The 14,916-nt window shown below is 35.2% G+C and overlaps 1 non-coding gene across 1 annotated transcript; it reads right to left on the bottom strand.

The window, feature by feature from the left end:
• Positions 1-13,454: 13,454 nt before the first annotated feature.
• TRNAT-AGU (transfer RNA threonine (anticodon AGU)) lies at positions 13,455-13,528 on the bottom strand. Its single transcript has one exon. It is a non-coding gene; the product is annotated as a tRNA-Thr (tRNA).
• Positions 13,529-14,916: the final 1,388 nt, after the last annotated feature.

Raw genomic sequence — 14,916 nt, 5'->3', positions numbered from 1 at the left:
CTTCCACTACCTATTTTCTATTGTCTCCGAGTCAGAGCCTCAAAGAGAAAATTTGTGAAAAACCATTTTAATTTCCTCGCCATTCTGCAACCAAAAACTCGATTTTCTTGAATAGAATGCATGCCTTTTTCTACGTCAACTAAGGTCTTTGAGCTTTAAAAGCAATCATCAAGTTTTATAGTCGTCATTGGCTACCAATTTCTCCTCGGCTCTTGGTTTTAATGGAGCAAGAACAAAATGGCCTTATTTATGTCGTTTTAATTATTGCCCCATGGTAATAACGCGTAACGCGAAATATCCCTTTTATTAGATGAGAACGGATCTTGATTAAAAGACGTATTTTCCTCGGCTACAAGAAATTGCGATCCCTCGTATAACAGTGCGATTAATCAATTTGGTAATCCGGTCGACTTTATGGGGTCTAATAATAAATTTATTATTGTCGTTATCTTGGCTAGAGATGGCTGGATTGATCGATACAACTAAAATTTTCTCACTATTTTATCGACAAGTGAAATTATTCCATGGTGTAGCCTTTGGAGTTATTGCGAGCCCAATGGCCCTCAGGAGAGCTATAACGCTGCAAAAGGTAAGTCGAGTTTAAGTTATGGTTGCGTTTTCCTGAAACAATTTAATGGCCGTCTGGGGTTTTTGCCAAGATCACCTTAATTCCTGAATTTCATTTAAAACTCAATTAAAAGGTAACAAATTGAATAAAGAACCTTTTTGAAAATAAATTATGGTTTCAATTAATAAAAATTGGAAACTTTAATCAACCCTCTGTGTAGAATCGGATTAAATTTAAAAAAAGCTAGGAAAACCTTTTTAATTTTGAACCTAATCTGCTGATTCCGTGATATTACATTTCGACCTGTAAGAAGATTAAATGCGGATAGGAAAGTTGGAGGAAAAATTGCTGACTTTATCTTCCCCAGTTGCGGCTTTATATACAAGGCAACACTGCGACCACCCCCCGATTTTCTATTAATTGGACACTTGTTCAAAAATCCTTTTAAATGTAATATGTATAAAGGCCGCTGTATCGATTTTCCAGAAATTGAAACCATTCCTCTTTAATGTCTCTTTCATTAAAACAAGAATAACCAGGAATTATTGCCCGAAGAAATATAGGCGGCTATAATAATACTTTTTTCTCTTAGAATGGAAGAAAAATACATAATGGACATTACTGGAAAATCGCCTTTAGGTAAAAGTAGCAGGGGTGTACAGCATTATTTTCGACTCAACCAACGCAAAATTATAATTTAACGACGTGCAGCCAGAGTGTTGGGATTGGGCAATGCTTAAAGGTCCTTGTTGGAGCTCTTGATACGAATATGATAAGAAGAACTAAAACTATATTGAAGAAATTTTCTCAAGGATACTTAGAAATGTTTCCGCCACTGGTGCCTGGCAGGGAGGCCACTCGGATCAATACTTCGCTGCCGTACGTCAAATCCGCCTCCCTGGGGGCAGCAAAAGGGGAAAACAGACAGTTATCCCATCGGACATGAGATGCACAGCACATCGGGACTTTCAGACATTTTTTTATAATTCTATCTGTCTGGATGTTATGAATAATGGAGGGAAAGTGCAAAACAGTCTCTTTTAAGGTACTTTAGGCTCGCTCAAATTTTTAGGACACATCTGAGGAAATCAATGTAAGATTAACTTCATTATCGATGATGAACAAAATGACGTTAGGAGCGTTAAAAATGCATTAAAAATTTTCCAATTTTCGACATCTAGCAATGACTCAATCACGTGAATGATGGTGAAGCTTCATAGCAAAAAAAAAAACGCACAGTTGCTTCACTCACCGGGACACTTAGGCGTTTACAACTGATATTAGAAATCGAGAACGCCACTGACGTTCACGGGGCAACCCAGCGACGGAGATTTTTTCAGAGACCTGGAAACCTCAAATCAACTATGAATGTTGATTTGGAACTCAATCCCTATTCGGAAACCGCTCTTGACTATAGTTTCTCGAACATCCTTCGGAGGCTTTCATAGCTCTTCTAAAGCCAGCATTTTTTTTGGTCTCGACCCAAAGTTAAGTTGAGTAAAAATCACTCAGATTCTACGAGGTTTTTCAGCCTTTCCTGCGGTTTTCAGGTTCCAGAGCGTTTTTCAGAATTTTAAAAACAATAATTCTTCAGATTTTTAAAACTTTATCTCTTAAGGTCGCTTTTGAAACCCCTTGAAATTCAATTTGTGAAAATATTTTTGGGAATTTTTTGGAGATTTTCATTTCCTCATTTTACCCAATCATCTAGATGTGATTTTGAAGACCTATATACTCTTCGTCTATTCTGCTGTCTTCAATAAAAAAACGATGTGATGATTTTTGAGGTATTGTTCAGGGGTGTATATGGCCTTGAAAGTATTTACCTTGAGATGCTTTCCGAATCGGTCCTTTCCGAATTGCAAATCTCCTTGGTTCTCTTGGGTTGTTTTTGGATTTATAATGTTTAATTTACGAGTACAAAGTAGTGTCTATCTAAGGCCTTCTAAACCGACCAAATTTCCTTAGGGCACCCATAGGCATTAAGTACTTTCCGGTATTTGCAGGGTTTTTAAATCATTCAGAGCTATCTTAAGATCGGAGATCTTATTGCACTTCTCTGATATTAATCCATTATTTACTCTAATATTTTCTATATAAAAAATTAAAGTATTAAAGTGGATATTACATGGTCAGCTATAATCAAAGGTAAAGTGCATTTTAATAAGGTACAGTATTACTTTCAACGGCAAATAATATACAGCGGTTGTAAAAAGTATTGCAACACATTTGTAACTTTCATAAATCTGATATTTTTTAAAAATGCTTAAACACGTATAATTTTATTTAAAAAAACATTTAATGCATTATTTTCGACGTTAAAATCGTTCTATCTAGCTACCCCTATTAACTTTTTATTTTCAAATGGAAACATACCCATTGTAAAATATCAAATAAAAGATAATTCAATAAAGGGTACAACGGTATACTCAGAAATAAAATTGCATCTATAGTTTCTCTAAAAAGTAAAATTATTAGATACGAAATAAAGTAACTCTCTATTGCATAAAACAAAACTTAAATGCTTACAATAAATGCACAAATCGAATTCCAGTAACAATTTGGCAATAACTTAGTTGTTTCTTGAACTTTTTTATGCAATTATCCAGTGTTGCTTTTGTTATAAATTCTAGTTCTATTTGAATTCAAAGACGTAATAATCTAAATTTTGCGATCTATTTTTGTTAACGGGACTTTTCAAGTGACCCCACAAAAAAATCAAATGACGTAAGATCTGAAGATCGTGGCGGCCATTCTTTTATACCTCTACTACCCATCCATCTCCTAAGAAAAATCTCATCAAGATACTCTCTCATAGCCATAGCATAATATGGTTGTGCATCATCTTGTTAAAACCAAAGGTTATTGGCTACTTATTCCCCATTTTGTCCAGGAAAAATTGCGGCAACTGATGGAACTATATCGTTTTGCAATAAGTGAAAGTATGATGGATTCTTTAAGTTCTCCTCTATGAAAAATAGACCGATGAACTGGTGGCCAATTATGCCTATCCATGCATTGAGTTTTGTAAATGTTGTGTATGCAGAGTCTGCATCCAATTAGACTTGTTTGTAGACTCGTAGTGATAATTATGTTGATGAATAGATCTATTTAAGCAAAACGTTGCTTCATCCGAAAATGAAATCCTAGAAAAGAGCCTGTTATCCTAAATGCCTTTTTCTTGCATTAATTCACAAAATTCCATCTTGCAATCAAAATCTTCAGGTGTTAATTCTTGGTTAAAGGAAATTTTGTATGGATAAAATTGTTCTCGTTTTAAAAGATTGCTTACTGATTTTGCAGATATATCAAATTCATCGGTAAATTTGCTAGTAGACTGCATGGGGTTTTCACCGATAGATAAAAGAATGTCTAATGGTTTATTCTCACCAGTTGCACCACTAATGAATTCTATGAAAACCAAAATATTTTGTGTTTAAAGAATTGTTTACATTGAAAACAATTTAGAATTTTTACGTCTTGTTGCCATTTTTTTACTCTCTTTAAAAGTGAAATGAGAATGGATTGACTATCTAGAAAGCAAAGATTCAAACTTTTATTGTTTGTAAGATATAGGCTTTTATGGGTATAATTTTTTTAAGGAAATTGTAGATTGAATTTTAGTGTTGAATATCCTTTATTGAATTATCTTTCACATGATATACTACAATGGATAACTTCTCATTTGAAAATAAAAAGTTAGTAGGGGTAGCTAGATAGGGGTAACAAATTTGAGCATCTAAATTAATGCATTAGATACCTCTTTTGCAATAAAATTATACGTGTTTAAGCATTTTTTCAAAATATAGAGTTTATAAAAGTTATAAACGTGTTGCAATACTTCTTACAAGCGCTGTATATGTATAAAGAACCTTTATTTGTTCCGAAAAAGGCAATCGATCAAACTGGTCTTTCTGCCCATGGTGCAAATTCTTAATTTTAGCTGACTAAACATTATTATAAACCAAACTTATAATCTATATCAGGAAGTGTGCCAACAGGGTATTCGACGGAAAGGGGAAACAGGATTGTCTTGTCTATCTTGTTAAGCAAAGCGGTTTCAGTATAGTCGAGTTGTGAAGATTGTCCTTCCGTTTCTTCTCTAGTACTAGTCTTTCGGTTATTTTTGTCATGTGTGCGCGCTCGTATAGCATTGGTTGGATAAATTGTGTAACAGGTTTTCGAGGTGTGTTATTTTTTTAATTAGTCTTAGTGCAATATGTTCTATCGTTTGTATACATCGTTTAGTTTTTTCTGTTGCATTTGGCTCTAATAAGTGTCCATAATGTAACAGTGGCCGGTATTTTTTCCTATTTAAAACATTAAATCAAAAAATCGTTTTCAATGGAATTAACTCGATTAAACCCAACTCTCTGTGAAAAAGTAACGAGACAAAACGGATGTCGTTAGTCAAATAATGCAAAATGGCTGTTAACACAATTAGAGGACGTTTCAGCGATGTCATTCCTGCCTCATCAGAAAGGAAAAGTTGGGGTTCGGTTAATTGGCCTATACCGTTACCAGAGTTCATTTTCGATCGTCTGTCCCGTTCTGTTTCCTGTTTCCCGTTTTATTCACGCTGCAACAATCGCCAACACTAATAATAGCAGGCAGGTTAACGATGATTTTGCTATAGGTAGTCATCATTATGTGAATTTGTATCAATCTGGGCTGATTCGCAGGGGGTGCGAAAGTCCTTCGCCAAATAAAAGCGAACCCAAGAAGAACAAATCCTGTTATTGGATAACACGCCTTGTAACTTGGGAAAATCACATCAGTCATAGCTTTTTATCCCGAATCGAGTTTCAAATTTCTGAGGGTGAATCTTTAACACTGCAGATATTTTATTTCGAGGAGACAAAGCATCGTATTCGAAACGGAAATTTGTCATGCAAACACCATTTTAGGAGCTTTATGAATAAATACATGTATTGAGCTTTTGGGGGGTTTCTATGCAGACACACCCCATCGGCGACATTCCATTACATGTATGATTTTGCGGAGAAAAAGGCATTACAAGATAATGGCTTTCCATTTCCCTAGTGTCCTGGACATAATGTCTCGCTTTATCTTTTTACAGCAGACTGAAAGCTGAATTCGATAAATGGAAATCGCATTATCTAATTGGGTAAAGTTGTAAAAGAGGGGTATAAATGTCTGAAGAACGTCTGAAGTACCGGAGGGAGAGTTTTGCCAAGAGAGGGCTTTTAGGAGAGAGAATGTTGAATTGTGTGGAAAATTAGGTCTAAGCTCAATTTTGTAGTAATATCCTGCACGGACTGCTGCAGGCCAAGAACCTCCCCGAGCGAACCACTCTGACCCTTCCATGCCACAATCTTATCGTTAATGCTTCCCACGTTTTTTAAGAGTTTAGGACCTCATAAAGATACCTATCTATGTCTTCGTTGCACATCTTCATCGTGCCTGCACGTAGCATGGAACTTGGCCGTTTTACTTCATTTATTCAAAACGTTTGCCGTTTTCCTCGATATACAGGGTGTTCCTTAATGTGGTGCTAATATTCCAGGGTGTGGCTGCTCAGGCCATTTTATGAAGAAAAGTTCATATGAACATAAGTTCGCAACGGTCCAAATTTTTAACAACAGAGCGTTGAAATTTTTCTTTTCAAATCGTTACTTTACGATTTCTCAGGAAGTACTTTATACACATATTGCTGTTGATTTTGGTATATGTTAATAGAACGCAAAATCCTTTATTTTAATGAGAAAAGTAATTCTATTGCTCAAACAGTGGCGTCTCTACATACATGTCTTCAGATATTATTTAGGAAAAAAATGGTACGCCACTGACATTTTTTGCGGGAATATTTTTCCTCGATGGGCTGGTCAATTCTGCATGAAAAAGTTCCTTTTCAATAAACGATTTATAATATTTAACATAAAATGATGACTTACAATAAATTCTTAAAATAAACAAATGATTTAAGACGATTTTTATCCTTTTGATCAAGAATGGCTCTTCTTACGAGAAAAGCGTAAGAGACCTTTTTCATGTGGAATTGACCAGCCTAATCAGAAAAATATTCCCCGCGAGAAAAATGTCAGTGGCATACCACTTTTTTCGTAAATAATTTCGGAAGACAGGTATGAAGGGACGCCACTGGTCGAGCAATAATACTTTTCTTACTAAAATACGGTTTTATGTTCTAGTGACACACATCAAAATTGAAAGTAATATCTAAAGTACTTCCTGAGACATATAAAAATGTAGATTTGAAGAGAAAAATTTCAGCACCCTGTAGCTAAAAATTCGCTCGCTAAAAAGGCCGTAGCGAACTCGCGTTTATATGAACTTTTTTCATAAAATTACCTTAGGAATCATGCCTGAATATTAACATCATATTAAGGAACACCCTGTATGGTAGATAAACAAGTACTAGTGATATTTGAGTTTAATTTACGCTGAACTTGGGTCACGCAACTTGATACTTAAGGCAAATAATATCAAGAATACAATTTCCTGTCCAGTATTCTCGAGTGCTGTCCCTGGTGCTGAGGTAAAACAGCGTGTATAAAACCTTATTTCGATCTTTCCCGATAAAAAGGAACTGAAATCTTGTTTGCACGTCGCCGATTTGAAAGTAAAATGAGTTGAATATATCCTTAGATATTTCAATACATTTCAATAATAAGGTTTCGAGAAATCTGTCACTCTGCATTATTTATCAAATTCGGATTTTTTTCTTTTCTTATTACATTAAGGGCAACCCTTATTGGCAACCGCAAGTCATGACGTGGCACCCCTCCTGCAATATCTTGCTGGACGGTCGCGTGATTCGTAAGAATTTTGTTATGAGATTTCCATCCCCCCAGGCAAGATTACCATCTTTGATTGCCATTGGTATTGTGCCCTTTATGCACCCCCTAGCTTTTGCTCGTTTGTAAGAAATAACCAGGAAATTATTTTTCCAATGTTGGAGACCCTAAAACTCTACTTTTTTATATGGCGTTCCCTGTATATTATATGACTTTCTTAATTTGCTACTCATTAGGATTAATTTACCTATAGAGATCCCTACACCCGTCCCTCTTAGTTTTCGAGTAAAATAAAGATTAATGTTTTCAATGGTCCTTCAGTGGAGTTTTTGTCATGATTCTCTTTAAATCTTGGAAACTCGATTATTTTATTGGATTCCCGGTATATTATTGAGTAACATGAACCAACTGATCACCAGGAACAATTCATTGATAAATTTTCTTGTGACTATCTTTATCAGTTTTCGGTAAGATGTAGAGGGTGTCCGTTCCTAGAGCTCAGTCATGGGGATCTCGGCAATCATAAAAGATACGAGGTCGGCAAGAGTACTAATAACGTCCAAACATCTAAAATGGAACCACTTTGTGGTACCGCTCAATGAAGCCTTCATTCTTGTCTAATTTCGTCATCGAGATCTTCACACGTGCATCAGGTTGATGCTTGGTCATCACCAAATGTGCGAGTGAAATATTTAGTAATAAAGGTTCTACAACATAGCTATAAAACAATAGAAATTTTTCAATATTTTATGCGGAAATGGATCGAAATTGTTTGTTCACATCTTAGTTTCTACGGCGGAAATCATGAGTTTACGATCAGCGGAGATTATTATATTTTTACGACCCGTCGCTCAGGGCAACGAGCCATAAAGAGAAAATAATGACTGTTAATTGTTTAACCACTTTTAATCAAATAACTAAGTGTAATTTTAAATATATGATATTTTCTATATTTATATTTTACACTTTAAACTACTTTTTTATATGTACAGGGTGAGTCATGAGGAACTGAACATAGTTCTACTATGAATCAAGATTACTAAGAAGAATGTCGAATGAGCATTAAAAAGTTGCTCGTATTTTTTATTATTATACAGGGAGTTTTATACCTTTTGTCGAAAAATGGTTTTGCCTATAACTTTGTAGTGCCACTTTGCCTCTTCTCATTTTCTGGTGAAAGAGTACAGTGTTGTGTATAAGTAAGATCATGTATTCAGAGTTCAAAAATCCAGGATCGTCTTTAAAAAATTTAGTGCGTTTTTTTCGAACCAAAAAAATGACCCTGTATAGGAATTTTCGAAAAAACGCTATGTACATTTGTTAAAGGTTAGATGAACTAATAGTTACAGCCAGTCAATAAATTTTTCACATTCCTCATTGTTTTGTAAAAAAACGAAGTTTACGAAAATGCTAGAGTTTTGGTTACACCTATCATTGAATCTAGAGATTTCCATTTTGAAAATATTTTTAATCAACAATTGGTAACAGTAAATAGCTAATTTTTCATTTCTTATATAAATTTTTTGAGCCACTTTCCAACAACAGTATTTTTTTTCTTTCCACTCGTTATTTTATTTTTAAAATGTTATGAATGTCTGAAATAATTTTTTCCATTATTAATATTTTATTAATTTCAAAATTTTAATATTCCATTAAATATTGCAGGGTAGCGTTTTGTTATTAATTGTAATATTTCATTTTGAAATGCAGTGTGTTCAAAGTAAAGATAGTAGGTATATTCAAATATCCAAAACTGTAGCATTTTTGTAAACTTCGTTTTTTGCAAAGCAATGAAGAGTGTGAGAAATTTGTTGACTGAGTATAACTATTAATTCATCCAACCTTTAACAAATGTGCATAGCGCTTTTTGGAAAACTCGGATACAGGGCGATTTTTTTGGTCTGGAAATAATTTACTAAATTTTTTTATGAAGATCTTGGATTTTTAAAACTCTGAATACATTATTTTACTCATACCTAGCAGTGTATTTTTTCTCTGAAAATCAAAGAAAAGAAAACTGGCTTTACAAAGTTATGGGCAAAACCATTTTTTGACAAAATGTGTAAAATTCCCTGTATAATAACAATAAAAAATGTGAGCAACTTTTTAACGTTCATTAAATATTCTTCTTAGTAATTTTGTTCCATGGTAGAAGTATCTACATTTTCTCATGACTCACCACGTATAGAGCTAGCCCCCTGTATATTATACGAAGTGACATTCATTACGGTCCATTTTTCTATAGAAAACCCTATACCTGTCTCTTTTAGTTTTTGAGTTATGTAAGAATTTCTCATGGAGGTTTTATGGGGAATATAGTGAACGTACCAATTACAAAGCAGAATTACGTCATACACTTTTATAGAGCTATCTTCATCAGTGTTCGAGTAATGTGTGCCCTCATGCTGCTTGGTTTCTTAGTACCGAATCCCCTGTGGAGTATGAAATCTGTTGGAATTTGCCACGCGTTAAATTATGTGTATGATGGTGGAGGAGATTTCTATATCCAAAGAAGAGATTTTGCTTTGCAGGTGGGGAACAGTGACAGAGCTTTTAGGTTCTAAACGTGATAATTCTAATGATGCCGATCACTTTATAATTGAACAGTGCACGGGGGTAGTTTGGCTTAAAAGGGGTGTAGTGTCATAGGGATGGGGTTATTTGTCCGAACCCCTCATTAGAGACCCTCACTACTTGTGCTAATCGACGCGGCGGTGAAGCGTTCCACCACAGGTGCATTCATTCTGGAAGCTTTTTGTTATGGATGTAGTAGGGAGCACCGATTCACCATGGGTGCAAATAGTTTTAAACAGACGTAAACTTGATATTCTGTAATCCTTTCTCGCTAATGCTCCCTTAATCCTGGCGCCATCCTTTTATTTTGCAATAAATCAAGTAAATGTTTGTGTGCACGAAACGATTTTCTACATTGGTGTGGTGAATCATGTTTCCATTTATAAACACTTCGAGCAAACTGAAGTTTCAAAGATCATCAAGAGGAACTACGAGTTTGGCGAAAGTTGATGACAAAGCTCAATGTAGAGGGGGTACCGTAAGGGTCCGAAGGACGCTGAAAATTGGGGGAGTAACACAAAATCCTCTTCATTGCATACTCATACGAAATAAAGAAGCAAAAAAACAATTGTATTTATTCACTCTACAATATGAAATCGAACCCCTCTGTACAGCTTGACATAATTATTTTCATAAGGTCCATATTTCATGAATTTGGGGCCCCGCCGATCAACCCCCGGAGCATCTGTTTTCATTTAGATAAAAACCCTATACTTTTTCCAATAAGCTTCGGCATGATTGCCGAATAATTGAGCCGCCATCGAAGTCGCACTCATAGAGTTTGTTCTCCGTTAAAAAATCTGTCAAAAAGGCATGAAAAGGAGTTGATAGACTTGAAACAAAGTAGGTAATTAATCAATGAAACAAACGAGCTGCTAATAGTGCTTCTTCGGCTGGAAAGAATGTAATTTTTCTTTTGCCAGTAATTTTAAAGTAGTTGGAGGGCAATTCAAGCGGAATAAACTCTCAGAGCAGAGAAAATTCAATTTAATTTCTCAGCCATGGTCGTTATATGACAGCTTCAAGGCATCGTTCTTCAGTATCTTTTTATCAACCAGACGATTAGTCGAGAAGATAAGGGGTTTAATCGCCTTCATTTGTTGCCATTAGCCGACTCTGTGTCTACAGTTTTTTTTTGTTGCAAATGAACAGGGGGAAAATTCATCCCTCATTATGGGGGTGCGTGACGATAGGGATGGCGGATAGATTTATGCGGAACATTCCCTTAGGTATTAACACAGAGGAGTATTAACCACAAAAATGGGAAGGATTATCGTTCATATGTTCGTTGTTGTGAATGCTCTCAGGCACTTGAGAATGAATTGGTCCAGGAAGCTTTTTCGGAAATTTTTGGGGAATTTTCTCCACTAATTTCTATTATTTTGGGACCTGTGTTATCCTCAAGTAAGGAGCGTGAGGTTACAACAACTGCATGCAGAATTTAATGCAAATATATTCATGAATTCATGTGTTCTAAACTATCAAAACTTAACGCAATTTTAACCAGATTTAACGCAATTTTATTCAGGTGTTTCCCTGAAATTTGTTATCAAAATATTCCAAAAAAATTCAATGATTCTTGCATTTTTCATCCTCAAAGTTTTACATAATTTTACGCAGGATTTAACATAAATACATTCATGTATTTATGAGTTTTAAACCACCAAATAAAGTAATTTTATCCAGTTTTTGACGCAGCTTTATATCGGACCTATTATCTCAGAAACGAGCAGAGGCAGCTCCAACCCCGATTGGTGGGGACTTGCAGAGCACATCGATACGATTCATTTGAGCGATTCTTTAGGCATCTTTTTAAGGCCCCACGAGGGTTCAGAAATTTATCCTTCTTCGGAAGTGGATCCTGTATCCCTCATTTAAGGCACTGAATCAGTTCGAAAGTGCTAGATTAGACAACGTTTCAACCTATTGAAAACGCTCTGAATAACAACTTGTGATGGTGTATAAATAAGAGTATGAAGGTCCTTTAATATATTAAGGGATGTCAGGCACATCTGCCACCTTCTCGAGGAAGGCGGGTAAACAAAGACTAGAGCTCAAACTGACACACTGGGAAATTTTTGAGGTAAATGAAAGAGCTTTTGGACTAATTTTAACTTCAGTGGAATTTTAAATTCTCCATCCAGATACAAATTTATCAGACATACTAGCAATTTTTGGCGCACCCAACTCTTCCCTACACCTCGGAAATGAAAAATTCCCGTGTCTGCATCCTCACCCCGATTTAAATCAATGTCGGGGATGAGATTTACGCACGCCACCCTCATGCGTGGCGCTATAGATCAGATCGAGCGCCACCCTAAAGGTGTATGCGTGTGCACTCTGTATATGCCCTAAGTGCGTTCATTAAATGCCGGCGGTGTATTTGCTTATTAAAGCATCCCCTAAGTAAAAAGGGGACTACTACTCATGGTGATAACGTCGACTGCGTGTTATATAAATTTACCCTTATAGAAACTGCACCAACAACCCTCATTTCCTGCAATAGTTTTAGATTCGAAGGTGCGAACGTAGTTATTGGGCCAGCAAGTGACGTCAAAATGACGGATTGATGGGGTTGTTACTGTATAAATTAACGTCAGTTTGACGTCAGTTGTGTTTAATGCGTTCTAGGTTATGATTTAAAATTGGTGTTGTAAACTTGTACCTTGCACATACATATCCACCCTGCCAACGTATAATTGCAACAGAACTCCTGACAATCCGATAGAGGAGCGATTCCTACCACTCAGCATTGGAACATTTCCAGTTGTGTTGTTTGTTGTTTTACTACTTTTAAGAGTATTGTAATGGAAGTAAAACAAAAACGTGATATCAGGATCCAACAATGCAACAATGAAGTCGTAGACAACGCTGATGATGCCCATAATAAAAGTTCAACTTTTTTGTTTGATAAGTGTTTAATACGTGGGTTTTTACCAGCAGATGAAGCGAAGGTTTATAATTGGTAATCAGCAGATCTCACCAAGAAATGCACGAAATTTTGTAAACCTGTAAAAAATTCTCCGGAATGTAAAATTAGGTTCTTTAAATATTGGAATAATCTTGAAAACCACAAGCTGTTTCGAGAAAAACTATTTAGAACTGAAAGAAATTCAGAATATGTTTGAGGAACTTTTTGAAAATTAAAGCTAGTGAAAATAAAAATATCATCAAAATATTGAGACAAATGTGAAATCCCCAATTTTTCCAAGATAAAACTCCTATTCTCTAAGTAAAACGTGACATTAATACAATCTCTTGGAATTTTAGTTCAATTACAAATATGTTAATGTTTATCATGAAGTCGAGACCGAATGCTGTTTAAAACACGCAGAAATGTGTTATAAAACTTTGAGATTTAAAACTTCAATTTACCAACTTTTTCGAGAAAAATTCTCTAAAAGAGGAAAACTCCTTAAAAATAAACATACTTACCTCAATGTTGAAAAAATGTTAATAATTGCTAGATATTTTTTTAACTAAAATTGTTATTTATTCTTATTAAAAATGAATTTATTACAAAAAAATTGCGTGTGAGGCCCCGACGAGATTCGAACTCGTGATCTCCTGTTTACTAGACAGGCGCTTTAACCAACTAAGCCACGGCGCCGCTGGTTCATATGATTCCACGGTGGTATAAAAGTATGGACATAACTTTGACTTTAAATTGTCTTTAAACGATTTGATTTACAAAAAATTATTAAGCTAATTCGTAAAAATATTAGATAGTAAGTTTATTTTTGTCAATTTTTCCTTACAGCAACTCAAAGTAGGTTTTATTAAAGCAAATTAATAATACTAATGACATTCCCATAAGCGAAGTATAACTGGTTGCCTGTACAAGGAAGATCAATGAGAAGCCAGTTTAATATTTTGAATTGTTTTGCATTTCAAATGCCTTTTTTATGATTCATTAAAGTTATTTTTGAAGTGAAGATATTTCAAATACACGAAAAATTGTTTTTTAATAAAAGAAGCAAACATCGTCTCTTTAGAGTGGTATAAATCCCAGAAATTCATGTTTAAATCCATAGAAGGGAAGAGAAAAGAATTCTTCGTTATAGAGTCCTTATTGTTTCATGTTTTTTTCCTTAAATTTATTAATTATATCTATACAGGGTCATCGAATGAAAACAACTTGACTTCTCTCCCGTTAATTTTAAAAGATAAGGGTTTTTCGAAAAATTCCTAAAACACGTCAAAATAGTTTTTGAGAAGGATGCAGTGATGCACATAAGGGTGAAGTTTGGGGGTTGAATGTTATATAAAAATTTGTCCCTTTCAAAAAATTTTTGAGGTATTTTGAAATCCTACAAACCTTCCTGTTTTTGTAGCATTTAGAAAGCTACTGAATACTGAAAAATTTCCTGAAAGGTGATCTTAGCGAAATTAAATGATTTCCAAAAGAAAACGAGGATTACAGGAAACAATATCGAAATTCAAGGGTTTCTTGATTGCTTCTCAACTTTGCTGTACTCCTCCTACATAGTATATGAGTAGATTTCCCATACAAACGTAGACCTAAAGGAGGTGTGCGGTTACATAGTCTTATGTTAATGATTTGGCTCTAATTTAAATGATTTTCTCTGTAGAATTTCAAACCTGTCTACCGGAAACACGCGAAACAGCGTCACAGAAGACGCATGCACCTACACAAAAGCCTGAGAACAGTGAGAGCGAACCGCACTGGTTCGGAACCATTGAAAAGAATTGGGATTCCCTAGCGGTACCATTTTAAATCGCCCTGAAAAAATGCATGACCGTAGCAACTTGACATCGCATTAAGGATGGACGCACATTGAAGTGAAAAAAAGTGTTCATTAGTGAAAGAACTGTTAGTTGAGGATTGAATCGAGAATGGTTGAGAAAGCTATATATTCATGGATGTGTAGTTTCGAAGTAATTTACGGAAGGTTTGATGTTGCACAGTGCCTAGGAGCCTTGGGCATTCAATTCAGCTCGAGGGAAAAATTTTCGCTCTGTTTGCTGCCCAAATGC

Source organism: Euwallacea similis, chromosome 2 (assembly GCF_039881205.1).
Source record: "Euwallacea similis isolate ESF13 chromosome 2, ESF131.1, whole genome shotgun sequence".
Taxonomy (NCBI): Eukaryota; Metazoa; Arthropoda; class Insecta; order Coleoptera; family Curculionidae; genus Euwallacea; species Euwallacea similis.
The sequence above is the reverse complement of the archived record's forward strand: the minus strand, read 5'-3'. Positions and strand labels throughout refer to the sequence as shown.